The 23049-nt window shown below is 39.3% G+C and overlaps 1 long non-coding RNA gene across 1 annotated transcript in view; it reads right to left on the bottom strand.

The window, feature by feature from the left end:
- Positions 1–14874: 14874 nt before the first annotated feature.
- The window catches only part of LOC143268953 (uncharacterized), a 29305-nt gene continuing 21130 nt past the window's right edge, over positions 14875–23049 (bottom strand). Inside the window, exon 2 of the long non-coding RNA XR_013045203.1 lies at positions 14875–16311. This is a non-coding gene — a long non-coding RNA (uncharacterized LOC143268953). The remainder of the gene's footprint in view (positions 16312–23049) is intronic.

Below are 23049 nucleotides of genomic sequence, written 5' to 3'. Positions count from 1 at the left end.
TCTCAGGAGTTCCATGTTCACACTGGCTCTTTTTATTTTATTGTTGGGATTATATTGTAATCATATCATTTCTCCCTTCCCTTTGATCCTCCTAAAACCATTCATATACCCCTCCTTGCTTCCTTTCAATTTATAGTTGCTTTTTAAATTGTTAGATGTTTGCACACGCACACGCGTGCACACACACACTCCTGATAAAAGCTGCTCAGTTTGTATAATGGTAATTCTATACATCTTTTCAGGGTTGACTAGTTGATATTGGATAATCACTTAGTGTGTTAGTCCCTGGAGATTTCTCCCATACTTAGCATTTCTCGGTAGTTCTTCATGTAAAGTTGATAACTTGTGGTCTTTTCTCCTGTCCACTGTTGCTATCTATTGTCATTGTTACTGTTCAGCTCATGTTTAGGAAATCATGTTGTGGAGACTTTGTATGTTTAGCTTCTGACACACAATTTTATACTAAATTTCTGGATCCTCTGGTTCTTACAGTTTTTCTGTGTACTCTTCTGCAGTATTTCATGATCCTCAAGTGCAAGTGTGTTTTGTAGACTGGGAGTGGGCTTCACAACTCTGAACACACACACACACACACACACACACACACACACACACACACACACACACACACACACACACACTATGGCAGAACTGCTTGCTAAGAAGTCTGCCCATCTCTGAATTTCCATAGCTCTGAAACTGACTCTGACTGTAAGATACTAATTGTCACTTAGATGCAAACTGAAGTTTGCAGCATTTCAATTGTCTCAGATCTGCTTTTGCTATTCACTGCAGGTATTTTACTTTCTCCCACCCCCCTCTCTCTCTCAATCAGTATGGATTTAGATTGAAAACTGAAAGATTCTGAGTTTTGCATTCACTATTGCTCTATACGGAACCAGCATCTCTATTCAGTTCATATCCCATCCCATCCAATCCCTTCCCTTCCCACCCCACCCCACCCCACCCCACCCCACCTCACCTCACCTCACCTCATCTCTTCTAATCTCACCTCTTCTCATCCCACTCCATCTCATCTCATCTTATTCCATTCCATTCCCTCCCATTCCATTCCACTCAGTTCCATTCTTTCTTTGTGAACCTCCAATACTTAATGTGTGTTGTTATCCTACTTCACAATCTTCAATTCTTTATCACTATTAAGCTATTAATAACATCCCGTTCTCTTATTATTGAGAAGTTGCAGGAACATTCTACCAAATATTCTAATTGGTTCCAAACATTTTCATTTCCTCCCTGTTATAAGGGGTGAGCATTTGTAATACTAAAGCCATGACATGAAATTGTTTATTATGTTTACTTTCTAAATCAGCTACTTTAGAGCACCTCTATTTATTTCTCCATTTTTGCATGATTTGTTTTTCCTAAAAGTTATGAGTTGAAGTGGGACTGTCCTCCAAAGCCATGCGATAAAGATTTTCTCACCAATGTGACACTACTGTGATGAGGTAGATCTCTGGTGATGAGCCTAGTGGAAGTCAGCTCATGGGGTGCTGCAAGTTGCAAAAATATACAAAGTAGGATTTTGGCTGATCATAACAAGCTAATACCTGGAAGAAGCCAAGGGCCTTCCAGAGGTCAAGTCTTGGTGATATTGGTTTTTAATTATTAGTCGTTTCCTACTATGAATTTCTCATGTGCTATTGTAGTTTTTCCATCATTCTTTGGGCACAATTTCCCCTCTTCTAATGGAATATTTATATAACCTTCTGAGCAGTATCACAGCCAGGATCCCTAATTTCAGGCCTTTCTATAATTATTGTTATTGGCAGCATCTGGTCAGGACCATGCCCGGAGGGATGAAAGTATCTTATCAGAGATACCTCTGCACTCTCTAAGAACAAACTTAAGCACCCAGACTATCTGTTTGAGAAGGCCTGGCAGATGTGCTAATTAAGCTTAACTTTTTCCTTTCTGAAGTCTTATCTCTAGTTTTAGATCCACCCTTAACAATTAACTCAGAACTAAAGGGTTCCAACTTGCTGGTACATCCAGCTGTAGGAAGTTGCCTAGCCAAGTTGCCTACTGACCAAGCACACTTGCCAGAAACAGTGGGAGCAGAGATAGCTTGGAGAGATAAGGGCCAAAAGGATAAAAAGGCAGTTTTATTTTCAGAGAATGAGGAGACAGAGAAGAAAGAGGAGAACAGGAGAACTAGATGGAGAACTTGAGGATGAGATGGAAGATGAGGAAGAGCCAGATGGGGAAGTACTAGATGGAGAAGAAACAGATGAGAAGAACCTAGCTGAGGCAGAATTAAGATGAGAGAATTAAGATAGAACTTAGAGGGGACTGTAGATAAATATAGAGAGAAATCAGGCAAGAAAGGAGCTAGGCATGAGAACACAACTGTAGCTGTGTAGGTAGGATTTTATCCCAGAGGAATAAAGTAGATGGACAAAAAGCTTGGTGTACTTAGATTCTTTTCCATTCATAGTTTCTCTTCTGGGCCCCTGGGAAGTGTATTATTAAGGCTGGCCCTATAATAATATACAAGAATGGGGCATTGCATCAAAGACAATTTTGAGACCCTGGCCGCTTCTTTTCTGTTTGCTCTCTGGCTGCGGGGAGGGACTAGCTTCCTCTATCAAGCACTCCTGCTCCTCTGAGCAGGCCCAGAGTTACTGTGCTATCCATGCACTGAAACCTCAGAAACAGAGAACAAAAATAAACCCTTGTTTTATTTATACACTATTTACCAAAGGAATTTTTTCACAGCAATGAAAAAACTAACACATATATTAATTGGAACTTAACTGTTACAAGGCAAACATACTCCCCTTTTATAAGAAATTAACTGAAAGCAAGCCAATAAAGCAAAGTGTTTTGGGAACTCACTTTCTAATTACTACATTTTTTTTTTTTTTAGTTAAACTCTACGCAACATGTCTGTATTCCCTTACACTCCTCTTATCTCACATAAGGCTTTGATTTTCCTCTTCCTCCAAACTTGCCGTCTTCACAGATCTAGACTGCTGCTCAGTTGCAAATCCAATAGCCGTGCTTTGGTGCTCACCAGGGCACTGGTGCTCAACCATTCAGCAGGCATTGGCACAGTTGGTCGCTCCCCACTTCCTAAGCAATGACTTCACCTGCTCCTCTGCACAGGTGTCTCTTGGCTCTTCTCACACTTTGGGGGAGGGGTGCTCCATTGTTAACTCTTTTATTATTTGTCATTTATATTTAGTTTTTCCTACGATTTTCCATTCTAGCTTGTGGAAGGCCATAGTGACCAGTCCTGGAATCCTCTCTTCCAAACCTGGAAATGCTAAATTCACAGTTCCTATCTTGTCCCATGATTCCAAAACGACACATAAAATGCTACAATTCTCAATGTTTTAGATTTGTGAATTCCAGACTCTCATATTTGGTTATCTAATTTTCCCCTGAAATCAACAATTAACATATCAAGCTAGCATTCCAAATAATTACAAAATCCTTCCACAGACTCCACTGTAGTCTTCCCTGAGTCGGCGTGATAAGTCCATCTGAGCTAATGATGCTTCTCACAGAGCTTTGGGTTTGTCACTCACCGCTTTGTTTTCTCACAGCCCATCTATCATCAGTTTATTTGTTCTGTCTTTGAAATATGTCCACAAGCGGTGTGATTGCTTCTCCCACAGTACCCCAGCAACTTACATCTCTTTCCTTAATTATTGAGGGAGACTGTCACTGACCTGCCTGTTTCACTTTTGTCTCTTACCATCCATTGTCTACAGCTGCCTGATGGATGCTTTAATAAAAAGTCACCCTGGACAATTTCTCATTCCAAGACCCTCTGAAGGCTTTTGTCCCATTTCCGGAAAAGGCCAGGAGCGTCCCATAACCGACAGTGTTTATCCTTTGCTATGTCCCGATGTTTTTCTACTTCACTGCCATCCCAGCTTCATGTTCAGGTCATGCTGACTTTTCGGTTGTGCTTCGGCCATAGCAGACACACCTGGCCTCAGGGCCCTTTCACTTGCTCCTCCCACGGATTCTTGTGCAGGTCTCAGCTTGTCATTCCTGTCTTCCCTACATTCCTGTTCTCGAACTAAGGGCCAAAGAGACGTTCTTTGTCATCCTCAGCACTTTATCTAATACAGAGCTTGTCACACATGCTCCTATCAGCCTTTATCTGTCCATAGAGTGGGTTATTGTTATGCGTTCATGTGTGTGCCTACCTGAGGCCCCTATCCCCTGTGTGTGTGTGTGTGTGTGTGTGTGTGTGTGTGTGTGTGTGTGTGTGTTTGTAAGCAAGAGAAATTCTGGAAAATAATAAGACACTAGTGAATACTCATTAGATGAATAAAATTGCTTCATTGAAATGGATATATTTTCACAAAATTTCAAAATGTCCTATGAAAAGACACATCTGCCAAGCTCGGCGTGTTGAACTGTGATCTAGATTCATTTTCATTTTGTCTGTACTGAGCACAATTCTGAGCAATGGGAAGCTGCATTGGTTTCTTCGGAACACCTTTCGCCCTCTATCCAGATGGCACTTTAGGCTAACGTGAGGATTTGGGTCTGCATGGAAGGCATCTCATCTCACCACTTAGCTCAGAGTACCTGAGAGCATTAAACTTACTCCATTGGTACTAACAAGATTTTCAAAAGTACGGCTTCCTCTGAGAGAATAATATTCACACTAGAAGACTGTCAGCTTTGCCTCTAAGATAACAAGGTTCTGTCTGATAACTGAGTTGTGGATGTTGTAGAAATTCTATAATTTGGAAATACACTTGGTTTTTTTTCTTTTTTATTTATTTCTGATGAAACCTCTTACCTCATTATTTTTACCATAGCTTTATGATGACTACCTGGTTCTTGCTTTTACTTAACTTGAATCTCTCATTTCTCTTTCATCACCCTGCTTCATGGTTGTCCTGAAATGAGAAACGTTTTATGTTTTGTTGAATGTTGGTACTGTGGCAGGCTACTTCTACTGTGGATCATATATGTCAGAATGCTGCACATGGTAAAATATGTAATATATCAACACAGGTAGGCTATGATTGGCAGTATTATTACTGCTATGAACATAAACCTTCCTCAGTAAATTCAGGAGTTCAAAAATATTAATAGTGCATTTCTTCTTATTTTTTGAAAACCAATTTTAACTTATTTTGGTGCTCCTATTTTGCTTAGTGTGTAGGAAAAATAATTTGTATCATTGCTGCTCTTATCTATTCTCACTCAGAAGTGGTATCAAAATTCTCAGGTCTTCTGTGGGAACAGAGTATTGAGCTGGGCCCTTTGGTCAATGGCAGTTTTAGTCAGATTAATAATGGCTATTGGTGAAATGTTTGTCCTAGTCCATAGATTCCTTTCCACAGGTTTGGTAGCTTGCTTTTTAAAGACGTTCTTCAGTATCATTGTGTTATTTATTTAGTTAAAGAAAATATATTGAGCTGGCACATAGAAAAATAAAAATTATGCATAATCAAGGTGTAACTTAGTATTTGGACACATGGATGCCTTATATATTTAAATAGGCTTGGCCAAATGCATCTCTTCAGTCATTCGTCATTTCTTTATGGCTAAAAACTGTGAAAACCCTGTCTTCTCTAACGTGAAAATGCATAGCACACTATTATTACCTACAGTCACTCTAACTTAGACATGTGTAGCACACCATTGTTACCTACAGTCACTCTAATGTGCAGTAGCTCACCGGCACTTTTTGCTTTTGTCAGAGTCAGTGGAGCATAACTGTCTTTCTCCAATTTAAGTAAAACATGTACACATATGCAATAATGAGTCCAGAGGCTGAGATTACACTTTAGTATTATTGCCCTTGCTTAGCATTCTCAAACCCCAGTAAACACAAATAGGCAGACAGCCAGCCAGACAAAGACACAGTCCATGAGAAAGGTAGTCAGTCAGACACACACACACACACACACACACACACACACACACACACACACACACAGCCAGACATACAGATAGACAGACATAGAAACAGACACAGGCACACACACACATGTACATGCACACAAACACAGACAGATGACACAGACAGACACACACACAAACACAGCCAATATATATAGGTCAATAGACACACGGATAGACAGACAGACAGACAGACACACACACACACATACACACAGAGGATTATTCATAACCACAATAACAGCAACAACAAATTTACATAATCTCTCAAAAGGCCAGTAAACTATATTTGGATGCTTTGGAACCAGTAAGTGTACAACACAGCAGGACAGACAAACAGAGCTGGGCTATAGAAGTTTGTAATTTTAGACTTTTCTGAAGGCCCAATGTCATTTGAGGACAGAGACATATATACTCATTTAATAGGGAAATTTTCAATTAAAATGTCTTGCTTATTTGGCATCTAAGTAAATCAGTGAATGTTCAGTTGCACAGGTTTGAGGCTCTTTTCCCACAGACTTTTAGGGCAACCCCAGAAGAGGGTTTGATCTGTATCATCAAACATCACCACATTGTTGGAAGGGGAATAGAAAATTCTCTGAGAAATGTCATCTTGTTAAGAATAGTTAGTAATTTGCTTCAAGTCAGGCAGACTAAAGCCTTTAGTGTTAGCTTTGTTGATAAAAGCACAATGATTATTTTATGCAGGTGTTCTTTATCACTTTAGTGGACATTTCCAAATGACTCCATTTCATGGTTCAATTCATAGAATCATCTGAGGGAATATTTTTGTAACCAGTGTAATCTTGGTTGATCAACCAGCGGAGAGTCTGCTCAAGAATACATTTGCTACAGTAGCCATACTCAGACCTTTTAAAGGTTAAGGGCACTGATTCGTAGCTACTACAGCAATTTTTAGGTCAATATTTTCTTCTATGGAAACTCATAGCTTTAATGGTTTATATTTCCATATATTTAAGCAGAAGCAATGTTGCTTCCAAAGGGAAGTCTTAGCCTTATCCTCCTATATAACTAGAGTTTTAGTACTTAAAGGGAAAATGTCAATAACATTTTAGTCTTGAATTTTCTTTGAGAAAATATCAGCTTTTTGCTACTGAGAACTATCAGGTTAATAAACATCCTTTAAAATAATATAGAATAAGTATGATTATTTTTTGTCATTCACCCACAATGGTAATTCTATTTTGTGCTTTTGGTCTTTACTCTTCGGCACAGCATTAGAAACATTTTTGAATTGTCTGCTAAAACTTGAGCACTGGGATGTTTTGTGTGCAGTTCTAAACCTGGGTTTTCTCCTGAAAAGCTGGAGGCTCTGGCGGTGGCACAGAGGCCGCTTTGCCCTCTGACACTTGAAACAAGAACCAAGAAGTTCGAGCAGACACTGTGACGGTGGAGTTAGAGCTTGCCTGAACTTGAGTTTCACGCCTCCTCTTCCTATCTCCTCATCTCTTCTTGGTCCCTTTACTTTGAATTGGCTACCTCTAGTCTTGACCTGGTCTATTGACTTTCTTCAAGAGGTAATTTTGAGGAGACATTTTTCAAAATTAAGTTCATGTTCTTTTTACACTTTAATGTGAAAAAGTGTACACATGTGTTTTTCTTGAAAGAGAAGCCATCATTTTTATCAAAATTTTCTGAAAAGCTTAAGAACAACCATTTCCATGTTGCAACACTCTCCAAATGTCAACGGTATAATTATATTTATGTTTTGACACAGATGCTCCAGATCTTCTTTTGGAAGAAGACATGAATAATGTAATGGACATAATTTTAATTGTAATCATCAAGAGAAGAACACTGTTTAAAGCTAGCTTAACCTTAAAGCACATTCCACACTTTGACTCTCTAACTCTCTCAGACCTTAATTTAATCTTGGGACAGTGTTAGTGAATTGTAGAGCTCCAAATACAGCAACAATTACTTTTACTTATATTGACTCTTTGAGTGTAAAGATGACTAATCCTGTAGAACTTTTATCTAACAAACATCAAACCTCTGAGTAGATTAGCATCTCACTCTCATGGAGAACTCCCCATCAGGATATCCAGGTATAAATAAGGAACTTAAAAACAGAGAATTGAGGTATTAATATTGAATAAATATGTCAAAGGACACAGAGTGGAGGCGAGTCATAGGGAGTAGAATGTGATGGTCCGTGGCTGCTTTCAATTAGAGCTCCCTTGGGTCCTCTTTCCTCTTTCTCAGTGCTGTTCACGTTGTTTTTCAGAACACTTAAGTTGTGAGTCAGGCCCATTCACCTAGAATTTCTAAGAGTTAGATAAATCAGAACACGGTAATGACTTTTTTATTTAGTGATATACAGATCCTTTAGAATGCTTCTAGAACAAGTTGCGATTTATCCTAGGGGGAAAATGTCTTGACTTTCCTTCACCCCCTTTCGCGTATCAGAAGTGTAAGAGTGATTCATTTTTCCACATGAAGAAACACACGGAGTCTATGGTAAGTGACTTGGGATTTTGCCAAACTTCTGGTATGCATGCATCCCAGCATGCCACCAACCCAGCTTTTAGACCTGTGTTTATGCGTAGGAAGCTTACAGACTCATTCATAGACAGAATGAGCTGCCTTCCAGGATATTTCCAAAGAAGCATTCATTGTGCACGCAAAGAATTTTAGGATATTGCTTCACAAACACAGAGCAGGGAAAGAAAGAAGGATGATGCACTATATTTGCATAGGTTTGCGTATAACTAAATCATTGCTGTTTCTCAGCTTTGGTAAAGCTACTTTGTATTTCTGATGGGGGTCCTTAAATGACTTTAAAAATGTAGTGGTCACTGTGAAAGCAGTAAGCACCAGGAAAAGTGTTTCTTTGGTGATGGCTTATGCTGGAAAGTCAGTCATTCTATGTCAAAATTTCAGCACCATGCGAGCAGCTCTTGTTCTGAGAGCAGAAATGATTATTGATATGCATCATCAGCTGAAGGTTCTGCTCTCTCACAAGAAGGAAGAGCAGTGGGTGGGGCAACAAAGCCAGCATCCTTGGGAGAACAGAGGCTGCCACAAGACAAGAGGAACAAGATATAGGAGCTAGCATATGTCCTGGCTTAGGCTTGCCTACTAGGATAGGAGAGGGTGTAGTGGTTCCTGCTGTTTTTTTTCCTCTCTTATCCTTGTGCCTGGTACCAAGGAGCAAGAGTAAAGTTTCATCCCTCATACATAAAGACAGCACAGTACCCCCAGACCTAGTTCTAGGGCCAAGCTACTTCCACTGTAGTCCCAGTTGCAAATATTTTCATGAAACTGAATGTGGGATCATGCCAAGACTGGCAACACTAAAAAAGGTTTCTGGACCCACAATGACACAGATAAATTCACAATCAAATGCCTAGGTCTGTTCAGCGTGTTTCTGGAGGGTTCATCTGTGTTGTAAGGGCCACTTTACTGTCAGCCTTGTTTCCGAACATGCACAATGTGACCTCTGCACCACACAGTGCCAGGGAATGCAGCCCAAGGGCTGAGGTCGGAGTATTGCAGGCTAAGAGCTAAAGTGTTTTTACCATATGTTCAAAGGTTTTGTTTGTTTGTTTAATCTTATAGAAATATAGTCATTTAATTGTGGAAAATAAAGATGTAGCTGGTTTCTCTTGTCACTCGTCAGTATGTTAATATGAAGTTAGTATGTATTTGGATCATACTGTGTTAGACTGATTGATTTGAACTTTTATTTTGTTTGTTGTGAGTAAAAATTTAATAAAATTATAGTTGTCTTTGTCAGTGTTCTGTTGCTGTGAAGAGACACCATGACCATTGTAGGCTGAAGTTTCTCTCCCGCCTGCCTGTTCCCAAATACCTGGCAGCCGCTTTTTAAATAATTGACTCCAAGGCTTAATATTAATTATAAATGCTCACCTGGTAGCTCAGGCTTATTATTAACTAGCTCTTACACTTAAATTAACTCATAATTCTTATCTATGTTTAGCCACATGGCTTGGCTTCTTTTCTCAAAATGGCATTCTCATCTTGCTTCCTCTGCATCTGGCTGGCAACTCCTGACTCTGCCCTTCCTCTTCCCAGCATTCTTAGTTTGGTCACCCTGCCTACACTTCCTGCCTGGCTATTGACCTATCAGCATTTTATTAGACCAATTCCAGTGACAAATCTTTACAGTGTACAAGAGAATTATTCCACAGCATTTCCCCTTTCTTATCTAATTGAAAAGGAAGGTTTTAACTTTAACATAGTAAGATTATATACAGCAAAACTGTCATTAAGTAAGAATTAGAGTAACACTACCTAATCCATTTGTATTTGGCAAATGAGACAAAATACTTGGTAAGTCTAAAGTTTTGTATCTAATTTATCTTTTATTATCACTAAAGAAAACTATAACTATCTAGTTTTTTATTTCATCAAAGACTCCAGAAGGATGTAATGTTACCTAATTACAGAGACATCAGGCTGCCTGGACAGTCACCCAAAGTTCCTCTGCAATGTTAGGGCATCTATCTTTGGCCTATAGGCCTAGCATATCTGATAGACTTATCTCTGAAGCAAGATTTTTGAAGGACTTTCCAACCTTGTCTTGGCAAAGTTCTGCAGTCACTTTCTTTTGTGTCTTGCTTGTCCAATTTGGACAGTATACTGTCAGCATTTGAGGTAAGGGTACTTTCCTTGCCCATATAGCTAGCTTTTGCCATAAAGTAAACAAACTCCATGTGGAGTTTCTTTGATGCCCATTATTGTCTTTGAAGTAATTGGTACTGCCAGGAGCAGAAGTTTCTCACTGTCAAGAAAAATCTAAGTTCTTAAAACATTTTAAATACCATATTCTGTAGATCTTTCAAGTGTTTGAAGACTGCCTATCTATCTGAAATATATCTCTGTATGACCTTGAAAGCATACCTAACATGACTATAAGTTTGCTATTATAGATGACTATTTATCTGTATTTCTTAATTATATATTACATTTTTAAATGAGCTGCATAAGCATAATATCCTAAACAAGAGTAGAAGTATACACACAGTATAACAAAAGTAACTTTAAATTTGTATCAATAAACTAAAACCCACATGGATGTAAAATATGTAAGATTAACAGTTGTTTTTTTTAATTAAAGTAGATTCAATAATCGACCCTTTCCCCCCCATGATTTCTATATCATACCTCCATTTTTTCTTTTAGAAAGAGATTGACTATGACCAATAACAATTTGTAACCAACTCCCTTAAACCAAGACTGGGAGCCCACAGAGACTCCATCTTGTGGCTTGGTTCCATCTTGACTTAAGTTCAGAGAGTTCAAGCTAGTTTTTGCTCCTCAAGGCGGACTATTGGGATGTTTGGCCAAAGGTGTGGTTATTAGATGTTTTGCTCCTCAAGGCCATGTAACAGGATGTTTGGTCAAAGTGTGGTTACTAGATGTTTTGAGAATTAAGGAGATGCTTATGCTTGTTTATTCCTTGAACTATGGTAAGAATGATCTCCACACCTTCTTGCTTTGGATATAAAAAGACTATGAGCAATAAATTGGGGCTGCTGCAGTAGTTACTGAGAGCCTTCCTGAGTCTACCTTCTGTCTCTATCTTTTTTAATCTTTATTTCAAGTGCTATATGACAGGTCAGCTGGTCTTGACAAAAGACAATCATCCACAATCCACTTTTTGGGAATGTGGCCTTAGTTTTCTAGGCTACTTCCTGCTGATTGAGAGCACTGTTAATCCTATGGGGACACTGAAAAAAAATTAAGATCTTGGTCAAGTCCTGACTGGAGAGTTCTGTAAAGCTGGATCATCTCATCCAGCAGCCTTGAAGCCATTCTGGATGAAGAACTCAATAGAAACTTCAATGGAGGTGCTCAGAAATGTTGGATCATCTGGGTCATCCATTCTCATCAGAGATTTTTCAGGGAGTCTTCCTCAATCAAACTGGAATTTTTTTTTAACCCGGAATGAATCCAAAGCCTCTCATTTCCTGTGGCAATAAAAGTAGAGTTTCTTCTCCAAAGCAACATATCTTTTGACTTAAATTTTGAAGTCAAGGCATTGTCAAAATATATAGGCTGGATTAATCCAGCAACATTTATAATCAAGTGTCTCTTAGCAGCTCTTGCTCCTCTCTCAGCTGTCAAACAATTCAAAGACAACTCAATAACACACACTATCCAGACTCTCTGTGTATTTTGCATTTTATGTGGCTTTTTAAAAAATAGTACTTTATTCTCTTTTTAAGGATTTTACTTTATTATTTTAAAACTACATATTTCTTTTTTATGACTGTCTATACCTTATTTTTCTCTCCCAAGCTTATGTATAGCTTTAAACACACTGTGAACCATTTAGTGTGCTTAGAAACTCTTTTCAAGCTTTCTCAGATATCATGTGGAAATTCCCGCCAAATGTTTGGGCCCCACATGTGTTTAGAATCCTTTTTTTTTAAAGCTTTCTTTTTTATGATTGATCGATCGGTTGATTTATAAATGTTTGGCTAATGGCTCAGGCTCCAGGCAGATCAGTGTTTCATTAAACCAATTCAAGTGGTAAATCTTTACAGTGTGCAAGAGAATTATTCCATGGCAGACCCTGGCAACTGTTATGAAAACAAAGCAATTAATTGGGGCTGGCTGGCTTACAGTTTCAGAGGTTTAGTCCATTATCATGGTGGGTAGCATGGTGGCATGGTAGATATAGTGTTGGATAAGTAGCTGAGAGTTCTATGTCTAGATCTGCAGGCAGCAGGAAGAAATAGCAAATGGGCTTCTGGGCCTGACTTGGGCTTTTGAAACCTCAAAGCCCACCCCCAATGACACAATTTCTCCAATAAGACCACACCTACTCCAGCAAGGCCAGGTTTCCTAATCCCTCTCAAGTTGTGCCACTCCCTAATGACTAAGCATTCAAATACATAAGCCTATGGGGACCATTCTTACTCAAACTACCGTAATAATTCTATAAATTTGTCTTGTGATTAGGACAGATTTTCCAGCAGTTTCTGAAATGACCCTAACCATTCTTCTGAAAATGTGTACTATAAAATTATGAGGTGACATTCTCAGTGTTTCCTACACTACTCTGCGACTCCTTGAAATTCTTCTACATTCTGTAGTACCAACCATCCAGCTGGGATTGACCTCTTTATATAAAAATAATCACACAGAGTTTATCTATGTACATAAATGGGTTTTGTCTTTAACAATGGAGAAGTTCTATTTGTACTAAAGAATTTTTTAAAGTAAATTTCAGTATGATTTATCACCAGTAACTTTTATTATGACCACATCACATATATCTGTATATGTAGCAATCTGTGAACATCTCTTGGGTGAAAGGGTTTATACTAGAAAATGCTTAAGAAATACTTTATAAGGTATAATAAAAGAAAATACTCAAATATGATTACTGTGTCTTGCAATGCTCTGGCATTCAGATACTGCAAACTTTTTTTTATCACATTGAAAAATATTCTTTTACTAGAATTCTAAAAGAATCTAAATCACATGGCCTTTAATGTATTTTAATCAAAGCAAGTAAATATATGTTATATACAGACATTGTGTGTGTGTATGTGTGTGTGTGTGTGTGTGTGTGTGTGTGTGTGTGTTCATGTGTGCATGTGTACTGTAAAGATGCAGAATCGGGAATTGGAAAAAGCTAAAAATGAAACTTGGATTTGAGTCTTGTTGAGCACAGATTCATTACAGTATTAGGCCTTTGCAGACACTGATCTGCACTTGGAAAACGTGGTGGTACTTTTTACATGCCTGTTCTGATTGAGAAGTTCTGAGTGGAGCTCTGGCCATGTGATTGCTAGACACTGAAGCAGGAGCTAAGGAGTGCTTACTGTAAGGATTATACCCTTAATTACGTCACTAGCCTGCGACGGCATCCCAGTCTAAAGAGTGGGCCTGCCCTCTGTGCACTTTCTCCTTTTTCCACACTCTCTCCTTCTGTATTACCCCCTCCACACGGTCTTCTCTCTCTCTCTCTCTCTCTCTCTCTCTCTCTCTCTCTCTCTCTCTCTTTCTCTCTCTCTTTCTCTCTCTCTCTTCCTCCCTCCCTCCTTTCCTCCCCCCCTCTCCCAATAAAGCTCTAGAAAAGTAACTATGGCTCGTGACTCTTCCGTCACCCATACATCCAGCACTCTGCTCCATGCAGTGGCCAGACACCAGTGCCGCCGCTTAACCAACACTTACCAGCAACTGAATGATGTTTCTGTTGCTCTCCAGATGACAGAGCAAACAAGGCTCCAAGTGGCCTAAGTTGTGGATGGTGGAACTCTGTGTTTGATGCTTTACCCTTTTGAGATCTCAGGCTAAGCATCACCCTCTCCATCCCTGATCTTTCCTGGTCATGCTGGCTGAAGATGGTAACTGTGCTGTCACTCTGTCTCCTTCCATCAATATTAACATGAAGATTTATTTCTAGTTGGTATCTTCCTAGCAGGGCATCGGCTCTGTTAGGACAATGGATTCTTTTACCTGTTTGTTCTCATTCTTACTGCATCCTCTATAAGCAGAAGCAACCATGTCCCATTCTGACATGGTTGCTCCTGAAAGAGCAAATGATGGAGGATGGAGCAGATGCTCTTCTCATACTTTCTCATGCCATCTAGGACTTTGTCTATGTTTTATTTTTATATTTGACTGGTGGTTAATAACTTTACATATCTATGGAGTAGAATACAGTGATATACTGTGTAATAATTAAGTCAGAATAATTATTTTATACATTGCCTTGAATATTATGTTTTGGTGTTAGGAACATTCAAATCCCTCTCTTCTAGCTAATTAATTATACATTGTATTACTTTTAACTAAAGTCATCTACCTCACAATAGAACATCAGAATTGATTGATTCCAATTGTAATATTTTATTTACTGACCAACCACCTCACCTACCTATCCTTGTTCTTCCTCTAGTAACCACGATTGTATTTGAAATTTCTACCGGATAAACTTTTTTAGATTCCACATAGGAGTTCATGTTGCAGTTGTCTTTCTCTTCTGGGTTTTATTTATTTAATACAATATCTTGCAGGCTCATCCATTTTGCCATAAGGGACAGGATTTCATCTTTTTTATAGCTGAACAACACTCCACAGGTACATATGTCTCACACTTTTTAATCCATTTACTCAGTGTGCACATTTGAGTTGATTCCATCTCACGACTCTAAATAGCTTTTCAGTAAACGGGAATGCAAGTGGCCATCTGACACCAATTTCATCTTCTTCACAAAATACCTAGTAAGAAGATGCCAGAATTTCAATCTAGTTCTATTTTTAACTTTTTAAGGAGCATTCAGGATGTTGGAGCAAAGGTTGGGCGATCTTAACTTTGGGCTGAATACAGGAGGAACAGTATAGACAGTATCTAGACTCTGCTTCTTACAGAATTTCATGTAGACTGAAGTTGAGTTAATTTTTTTTTACTTGCCTGACTCTGATAGTTTACAGTTTCTACATCTTTGTAATAAAATGAGTCCAATCTTGCCTAGAGAAATGAGGCATTCTCACTTTTCCTGAGCTTTAAAAGACAGTTTGTCAGGATTACATGGGTAATTAAAACCTCATCATGAATCATTTTTTCCAAATTATTTCAGCTATTACAAAATGATAGAAAGCCCGTGTGCCCTCACAGCTTTTATTTATCTTGTCTCAGCAGAGAGGAGCCACCCAGGATACAAATTGAGTTACCGTTCCAAAGATCCTCAGGACACTGTCACAGTTGCAGCTTGGAGTAGTGGAAGCCACAGCCAGAGAGGTCCAAGAGCATTGTAATTTGTAAAATTCCCTAACAGGCAAAATAACAACAGTAGGGAAATTCAAGGAACCATTGCCTGTTAGTAGGTAGCAAGCAGGCAGGAAGGGGTGTGAGCCTGAGCATTATAACTTTCATCCACGTGACATGCATATGTTTTATTTAATAATGATGTAATTTGTAGAAATTCACATTCATATATAGTCTTTCCCATTTTCGGGGTCAGACATTATATTTTAGTCTCCTCCAACAAATGTCTTTATTCTGCGGGTGGCACACAGCCGAAGACAGTACAGAGACACCAGAGGTCACTGAGAGAGCTGTTAGCTAATCTGGGCATTTTGCAACATTTTAGCCTCAAGTAAAATTCGAAATATTTTAATTAAGATGCAAAATCCTATGACAGAAAGACTGTGTTTTGAATTAATCTTTGTCCTTATCTCTTGTCAAGGGCGAAAACTATTTTTATCCTTCTAAAATTCGAAGAATTGGGCAAATGAGCAAAGCAATGATGTCAGCCTTCCTGTCTTCTCTTCCATCACACGCTTGTTTTCTTAAGTGCAGAGAGAAGCAGCTCCTGAAATTGGTGGGTGATTGCTCCCACCACAGAGGGCCTTCAAGCACTGCTGACAACATGCTACCCTTCACTTCTGGTTACTCCAGGGAACCTGCAGGGAAGAGAGAGAAGCACAGTGAGACTGCAAGCTAATGGGGCTTCTGGGGAGACAGCATTTCATCTTTTCCTGAGTCTCCTTAAGCCTCAGGCCATGGGGGAGCCTTATCCTGTGGGACTTTGGGATTCATTGTCTGTGGGAGTTTAGTCTACCTGTCACATTGTAAACGTCCTGCACGTAGAACTGGGTTGCTGACAAATCTGAGCTAAAGACAACACAGTATTGACATTTGCTTCTAAGATTTATCTACTGAAAAAAGGGGCAAAGTCCACATGGCCATGATATGACCAGTTAGCTGAATGCAGTCCATTATTACATCCTTGAAGAAGTATAATTCACAGAAAAACTAAATATTCAAAGATAATAAGGTGATTAGGAAATCACTAAGCTCTACACAGTCACTCTGCCAATGACGAAGACAGTGTTATCAAGACAAAAAGAGAAACACCTACACATGTAGACACAGAGGTAATTTCCATAATTAATGACAGAGAATCATATTTTTTAAGTAATTCAAGTGCACACAATTTTTTTTATTAGGTTCAAAGTATCCTAAGAACACAACTGATGAACCATTTTAGTGATTTTCAGTTATGGAATAAATGTTACATAAACTAGTATTTTTTTTATATCTTTGGTTGCAAGCCTAACCTTCAATGGCTGAGTCATCTCTCCAGCCCTGCACACACCTTTAATGTCAACACTCAGGAGACAGAGGCAGGTGGATCTCTGTGAGCTTGAAGCCAGCCTGGTCTACAAAATGAGTTCCAGGACAGCTATGGCTGTTAAACAGAGGAACCTCGGCTCAAAAACAAAACAAAACAAAAAACAAACAAATGAACAAAAAAACAGGAATAAAATAGTGTTTTCTAAAAACATTTAAAATATTTCTATTTTGTATTTCTGCATCACATCATGGAGTTGAAAGTAACCTTGTGAGATAACTAACAGAGCAGTTAATGCTCACAGCTCTAAGTGACCTGGGGAGAGGACTGATCCCCCTCCCCCAGATAACTAACAAGGAGTGGTTAACCCTCACAGCTGTGGCTATAATCTGCTGCAGGAGGCTTGCACTGGTTAGTCTTTGTCCAGAAAGAAGGAAGAAGGTATCTTAACTGAGAAGATTATCCATCAGACTGGCCTGTAGGCAGGTCTGTGAAGCATTTTCTTGTTTAATGATTGTCTTGAAAGGGCATAGTCAACTGTGAGGCACGCCACCCCTGGGTAGTTGGTCCTGGGTGTTAAAAATGGCTTTTAAGGTTTTTAACACCTAGGAGGAGGCAGCTGAGTTTGCTGACAGGCTTGGCTACAACAGAAGGCTATGCTCCAAGCTCAGGACTTGTCACCTGCCCTGAGGCCATTGGCACCCCCACATGGGAGACAAGGGAAGTACACAAGGCTCCAGCCTCCTGGAGCCCAGCCAAGTCAACTCCACCAGTGACCTGCTTCAAATGTGGCCAGGTAGGCCATTGGTCCTGGTGCTCCTCCGGTCCTCATCGGTCAACAAGGACATGCCATCCGTCAGCAGGCTGGCCACTGGAAATCAAAATGCCCCCATGTGGGCTTGTCCTCTGTGACATGCCATGAAAATCCAACCTCACCAACACATGTATCTGTGATTCTTCCAGCCTTCGAGGTCCTCAGCCTGGCAGAGAACTGAAGCCACCCAGACCTGGAGATTCCCATCACCCTCACAGAGCCTAAGGTAATGCTCCAGGTAGTGGGTAAGTCTATCATCTTTCTGATGACCCCATCTTTCTGATGGACATGGAAGCTACCTAGGCTGTCTTGACCTCTCACTCAAGTCCCACAATTCCCTAGCCAATTTCTGTCATGGGAGTGGATGGAACCTCCTCCTTTCTCCTTAAGTCCCTGCCACTTCTCAGGAGGAGTGACCCTGTAAAATATGAGCTCAGAGACGAGTAGGATCAAAGAGGGGCTCTAAGAAATGGGACAGCACTTTAGGACTTGTATATAAGGTTTGGTGGATGTCTGAAATGATGGAAAGTATCTGGTCCTGGGTGAGGATGAGTTGGTTAAGTAGAAACATCCATCTTTTGTCTGTCTGGCCCCCTTTTTAGGAGTTTGTCCCTCTCCTTTGGTTGATAGCAGGGCTGAAAGGAGGAGAAAATATGTCTGGTAGATCCAGTGGACCTGGAGGCCAGTCCCTGGGCTACTGAGTCAGCCTTGGTATTGCCTAAGGTCACTGGGTCCTTGGAGGACTGATGTCCTTGGCAATGGATTATGGCTACTTCTGCAGGGGGCTGGAGGGCCTAAAAGAGCTTGGCTATAAGGGGTCCATTAAGTATGAGAGTGCCCTTGGTAGTGAGGAAGTCCCTTTCCTTCCAAAGGTCAGAATGGGTATGGGCTATTAAAAAGGCATATTTAGAGTTGGTATAGCTGTTAGCCCACTGACCTTTAGCTATTTGGAGTGCTCTAGTCAGGGCGATTAATTTGGCCTTTTGTGAAGAGGTCCCCATTGGCAGGTGGGTTGCTTCAACTGTTTTAGCGGAAGCTGCCATTGCATAAGCTGCCTCGTGGTTTCCTGATCTGTCTATAAGAGAGCTGCCATCAACAAAGAGGGTGAGTTGGGGTTCCATGAGGGGTTGGTTTAGCAGACCAGGCCAGGGCGAGCATAAGGCCTCTGGGCAAGAGTGAGAGGGGGTACCAGAGGAGGAAGGGACAGGGAGGAGGGTTGCAGGATTTAGGGCAGTGCTGGAGGCCAAGGTAAATTTGGGGGTTTTCTAGGAATGGTAAATGAAATACCTAGACATGTGAGGACCCAAGGAGGGAAAGAGAAGAATAACTCAGAAGATCTGAGAGGTGGTGGGTGAAGTATACAGTGATTGGCTAAAACAGAGTGATCTTGAGGGCCTCCTGGGTGAATTAGGCTGCCGTTTATTAGGGCTTTCCAGCATGGCTGCCATCCACACATGGTGGAGCCTAGTTGTTTAGCTAAGAAAACAACAGCCTGAATCAAAGGCCCAACTAGTTGGGCCAGAACCCCAATGGACAGCAGAGGAACTCTTGACTGACTCCTCTATCAAACTGGCCAGGAGATGAATCTGTGGACAGCTTATTGCTGAATGATTGATGGGGGAGGACCCACTCCACTAGGCAGGTGTTCTTGGCTTGTATAAAAAGCAGGTTGAATAAACCATGGTTAGCAACCAGTACTCAGAATTCCTTAGTGATCTCTGCTCCAGTTCCTGCCTCAAGGCTCCTGTCCTGCCTGAGTTCCTGCCTTGGTTTCCCTCAACAATGGACTATGATGAGGATGTGTAAGCCAAATAAACCCTTACCTCTCCAAGTTGCTTTTAATCAGAATGTTTTATCACAGCAATGAAATCAAGCCAGGGCAGAAGCATGCATTTTGCCTTGCAAACTGAAACTAAATAAAACTGAGGTATATTAGGACCATGATGGCAAATGATTACCATGTGAGATAGTATTGGTTAATAAAATGGTTTTACTAATTGTTAACCAAATTAGTTTGGAATATTAGAATAACCACAATAGATAATGATAGTCAGTGCTGTGGTTTGATTGAGTATGGCCCCCATAGCTTCATATATCTGGGTACTTGGTTTCCAGTTGGTGGAATATTTTGGGAAAGATTAGGATGTGTGGTCTTGTTAGAAAAGGTGTTACTGGCATGGACTCTTAGGTTTCAATCGATTCCTGTCATTCCAGGTCCTTAATCTCTGCCTTGTGGTTATGGATCAAGATGTGAGCTCTCAGCCATTCTTTTGCTCTGTCATCATGGACTCTAACCCTTTGGAATCATAAGCCAAATTAAACATGTTCTTGTGTAAGTTTATTTGGTCTTGGTGTTTTATTACAGGTATAGAGAAGTAACTAAGACAGTCAGCAACAGTGCTGAGACATCTCATTTATCTTCTGTCATCTACTGGAATGATTACACGATTTCCCTCATTGTTTGGTTCAGAGCATGACTATTCAGTTTCCAACAACTTCCCCTTTTCACACCAGAATAGAGGTACTTAAAGTTATATTTTTTCAGCATGATGACAAATGCTTCTCATCAACCTGTTACCATGGCCTGAATCTACAGAAAGCATGGTTGACATTTGGGGATAAAATATGTGAAATGCTCTTTTATCTGAATATGAAGACAGGCGATTAGGTCCCTTTTTATCATGTTATCTAAACACAAGTGTCTTGTTTAGCATATTTTTCAATCACTTTCTAGGCAGGTTTCTGAGTGATACCAGAGTGTCATGAAACTCATGTTGAGAAGGGTCCTTTTCACTCAGCCACGGCCTCTCCTGTGGAATTGACATTGCACAGTGCTCATCACTGTCACTGTCACAGCATGAGCTGCCCATTTTTGGCAAAGCCTCTTTCATATGGATGTCAGCTACTTCAGTCAGTTGTACATGTTCAGAATACTGATCTTATATTTTAGGGGAAAATCCACTTGGTTCTATTGTTTCTTGAAGATCTGTTATTAAATCACTTTCACTGGACTCTATAATTGGAAGCCATTGAAAGACATCTCATGTAAACAATTACATTTTATAGCAAATTAAGTAATATTAGCTTGGTTGAGAAATATTCATTATTTTAACATCTTGGGATTCAAGACTTTGTACAAAGCATTCATTTATGTATGTGCATATGTATAATTACCTTTCTTATAGTATTATTTTTTTTCTATTTTTTATCTAACAATTCCAGTTTTATGCTATTATCTCACATACAGAATAAGATAAGAAATCCATGAAAAAATATATAATCACTTAATACAGATACACTGAAAATATTCTTTGTAATTTATCTATATTAAAAATTAAAGTCTTTTTGCCAGCCAGCAAGAGGACTCAGAAATATTTGAATATACTGGCTTGATCTTTTAACCAGGATGACATTTGGTCATTCAATGTTAAGTCTTAAGGCTGGGAGATACCTAGTGCCTTGGGGATTACTAGCAATGTGTAACCTTGGGAGAATATTTTAAACTTCTAGAGTTTTTACTACACCTATAAAATACTGAGTCTGTAAAGTTTAAAGAAAACTGTTTTAGTAGCATCCATTATTATTTAGACTGCATCAAAGCCTTTCAAAGAAAAAAAAACCTTAAGTAGATTTTTATAACTTTTTATTCACATCTAAACTAGAATTTCCTTAGGGAAGAGGTAGGATTGACATATTTGTGAAGGAGGGTGGTGGCAAGACTGACTGGAATGCATTATATACATGTATGAGATAGCCAATGACCAAAGTTAGTTAATGAAAAGAACTTCCATTGAGAAGCTTACTAGATGAGGAATATTTCTTTCCTTTGTCTGAGATGCCATGAGAAGAGTTGGATGACTGACAGAGGGTATTGCAAACACAAAGAGGACATGGTCTAGGAGAATTCATTGCATAGCTTTGCTCAGGTTGATCGGGCTGCCTGTGCTGAAGCCTAAGCTTTAGTTGCCAGAGGAAACAGACAAACAATAGATGTGGAAGCCAGCCATGAGATTTAATGTGTTGCAGCACTATGGTTACCTAAGGAAGGTGGAGCAGTGTCAGGTTTAGATCCATCTATGTTCTTAATATAGACATGTGCGTTTGGCCATTGCCAGGAAGGTTATTCACCAGCAATAGATAGAGCATAATATTTAGCAATATGGTAGATGGGAGACTAGATGACTGAAGAATATTAGACTAAAGTCCTGACCAGATTCACCAGACAAAAGTGAAGGTTATACCTGAGTAAATAACAACAACAACAGCAACAATTATAATACCTCCATAAAGTTCCAAGAACTTTCTGTGATGCAGATTTGCCTATAGCATCATCTTTGAGTCCTAGACCCCTAATTCCAGTGCCTGGCATACACCAAATATCCAAGAGAAGCTTGTTAAAGGAAATAGTAATTTAAAGATTTCAGGAAAATGGTGCAAATTTATTATTAATCAGAACCATAGAAGTAAACAATATTTGGCATTCTGAATATTTTGCTTTGTTTATAAACTGCAGATTAAATATTTTACATGAAAAACAAATATGAATTTTGCTGATAAATAATGAAGTTTTAAATATTTATTGGATTGCTTGTGGGGAGTTTTATATTCATAATAATGAATGCACTGCAATTAAGTATTACTTTTGATGTTTGGGACAGAATTATGATGTGGTATATATTAAATAAGTAAAGAAGATTATTTTATAGTATGATTTTTCTCTAAATCAACTTATTTTGTGAAATATGTGAACAAGATACCGTAATGAATCCCCATGAGAAAGATGGGACATATAATTAATAATGACCAAGGAAAATACACTCTTGAGTTAGCTATATAGTATAAGTTAATAAGGGGTTTTGAAATTATTTTGCTCATTTCATTACTTTTAGGCAGAGCTCCTTATTATTCTTTTCTTTCTTTCTTTCTTTCTTTCTTTCTTTCTTTCTTTCTTTCTTTCTTTCTTTCCTTTTTTCTTTCTTTCTTTCTTTCTTTTTTCTTTCTCTCTCTCTCTCCCTCCCTCCCTCCCTCCCCCTCCCTCCCCCTCCCTCCCCCTCTCTTTCCTTCCTTCCTTCCTTCCTTCCTTCCTTCCTTCCTTCCTTCTTTCCTTCCTTTCTCTCCTTCTTTTGTAGAGAGAGGTGTACTTTTTAAAAGCATAACATTCATAAACAGTAGCCATAAATTTTTATAAAATGTGCCAAAGTTTCTTAAGTTATATGTTTTATTGACATTTAAGATATAAATTTATTTTCATCT

The sequence above is a fragment of the Peromyscus maniculatus genome, chromosome 16 (genome assembly GCF_049852395.1).
Source record: "Peromyscus maniculatus bairdii isolate BWxNUB_F1_BW_parent chromosome 16, HU_Pman_BW_mat_3.1, whole genome shotgun sequence".
In the NCBI taxonomy this organism is placed as follows: domain Eukaryota; kingdom Metazoa; phylum Chordata; class Mammalia; order Rodentia; family Cricetidae; genus Peromyscus; species Peromyscus maniculatus.
This window is presented reverse-complemented; position numbering and strand designations above follow the sequence as displayed.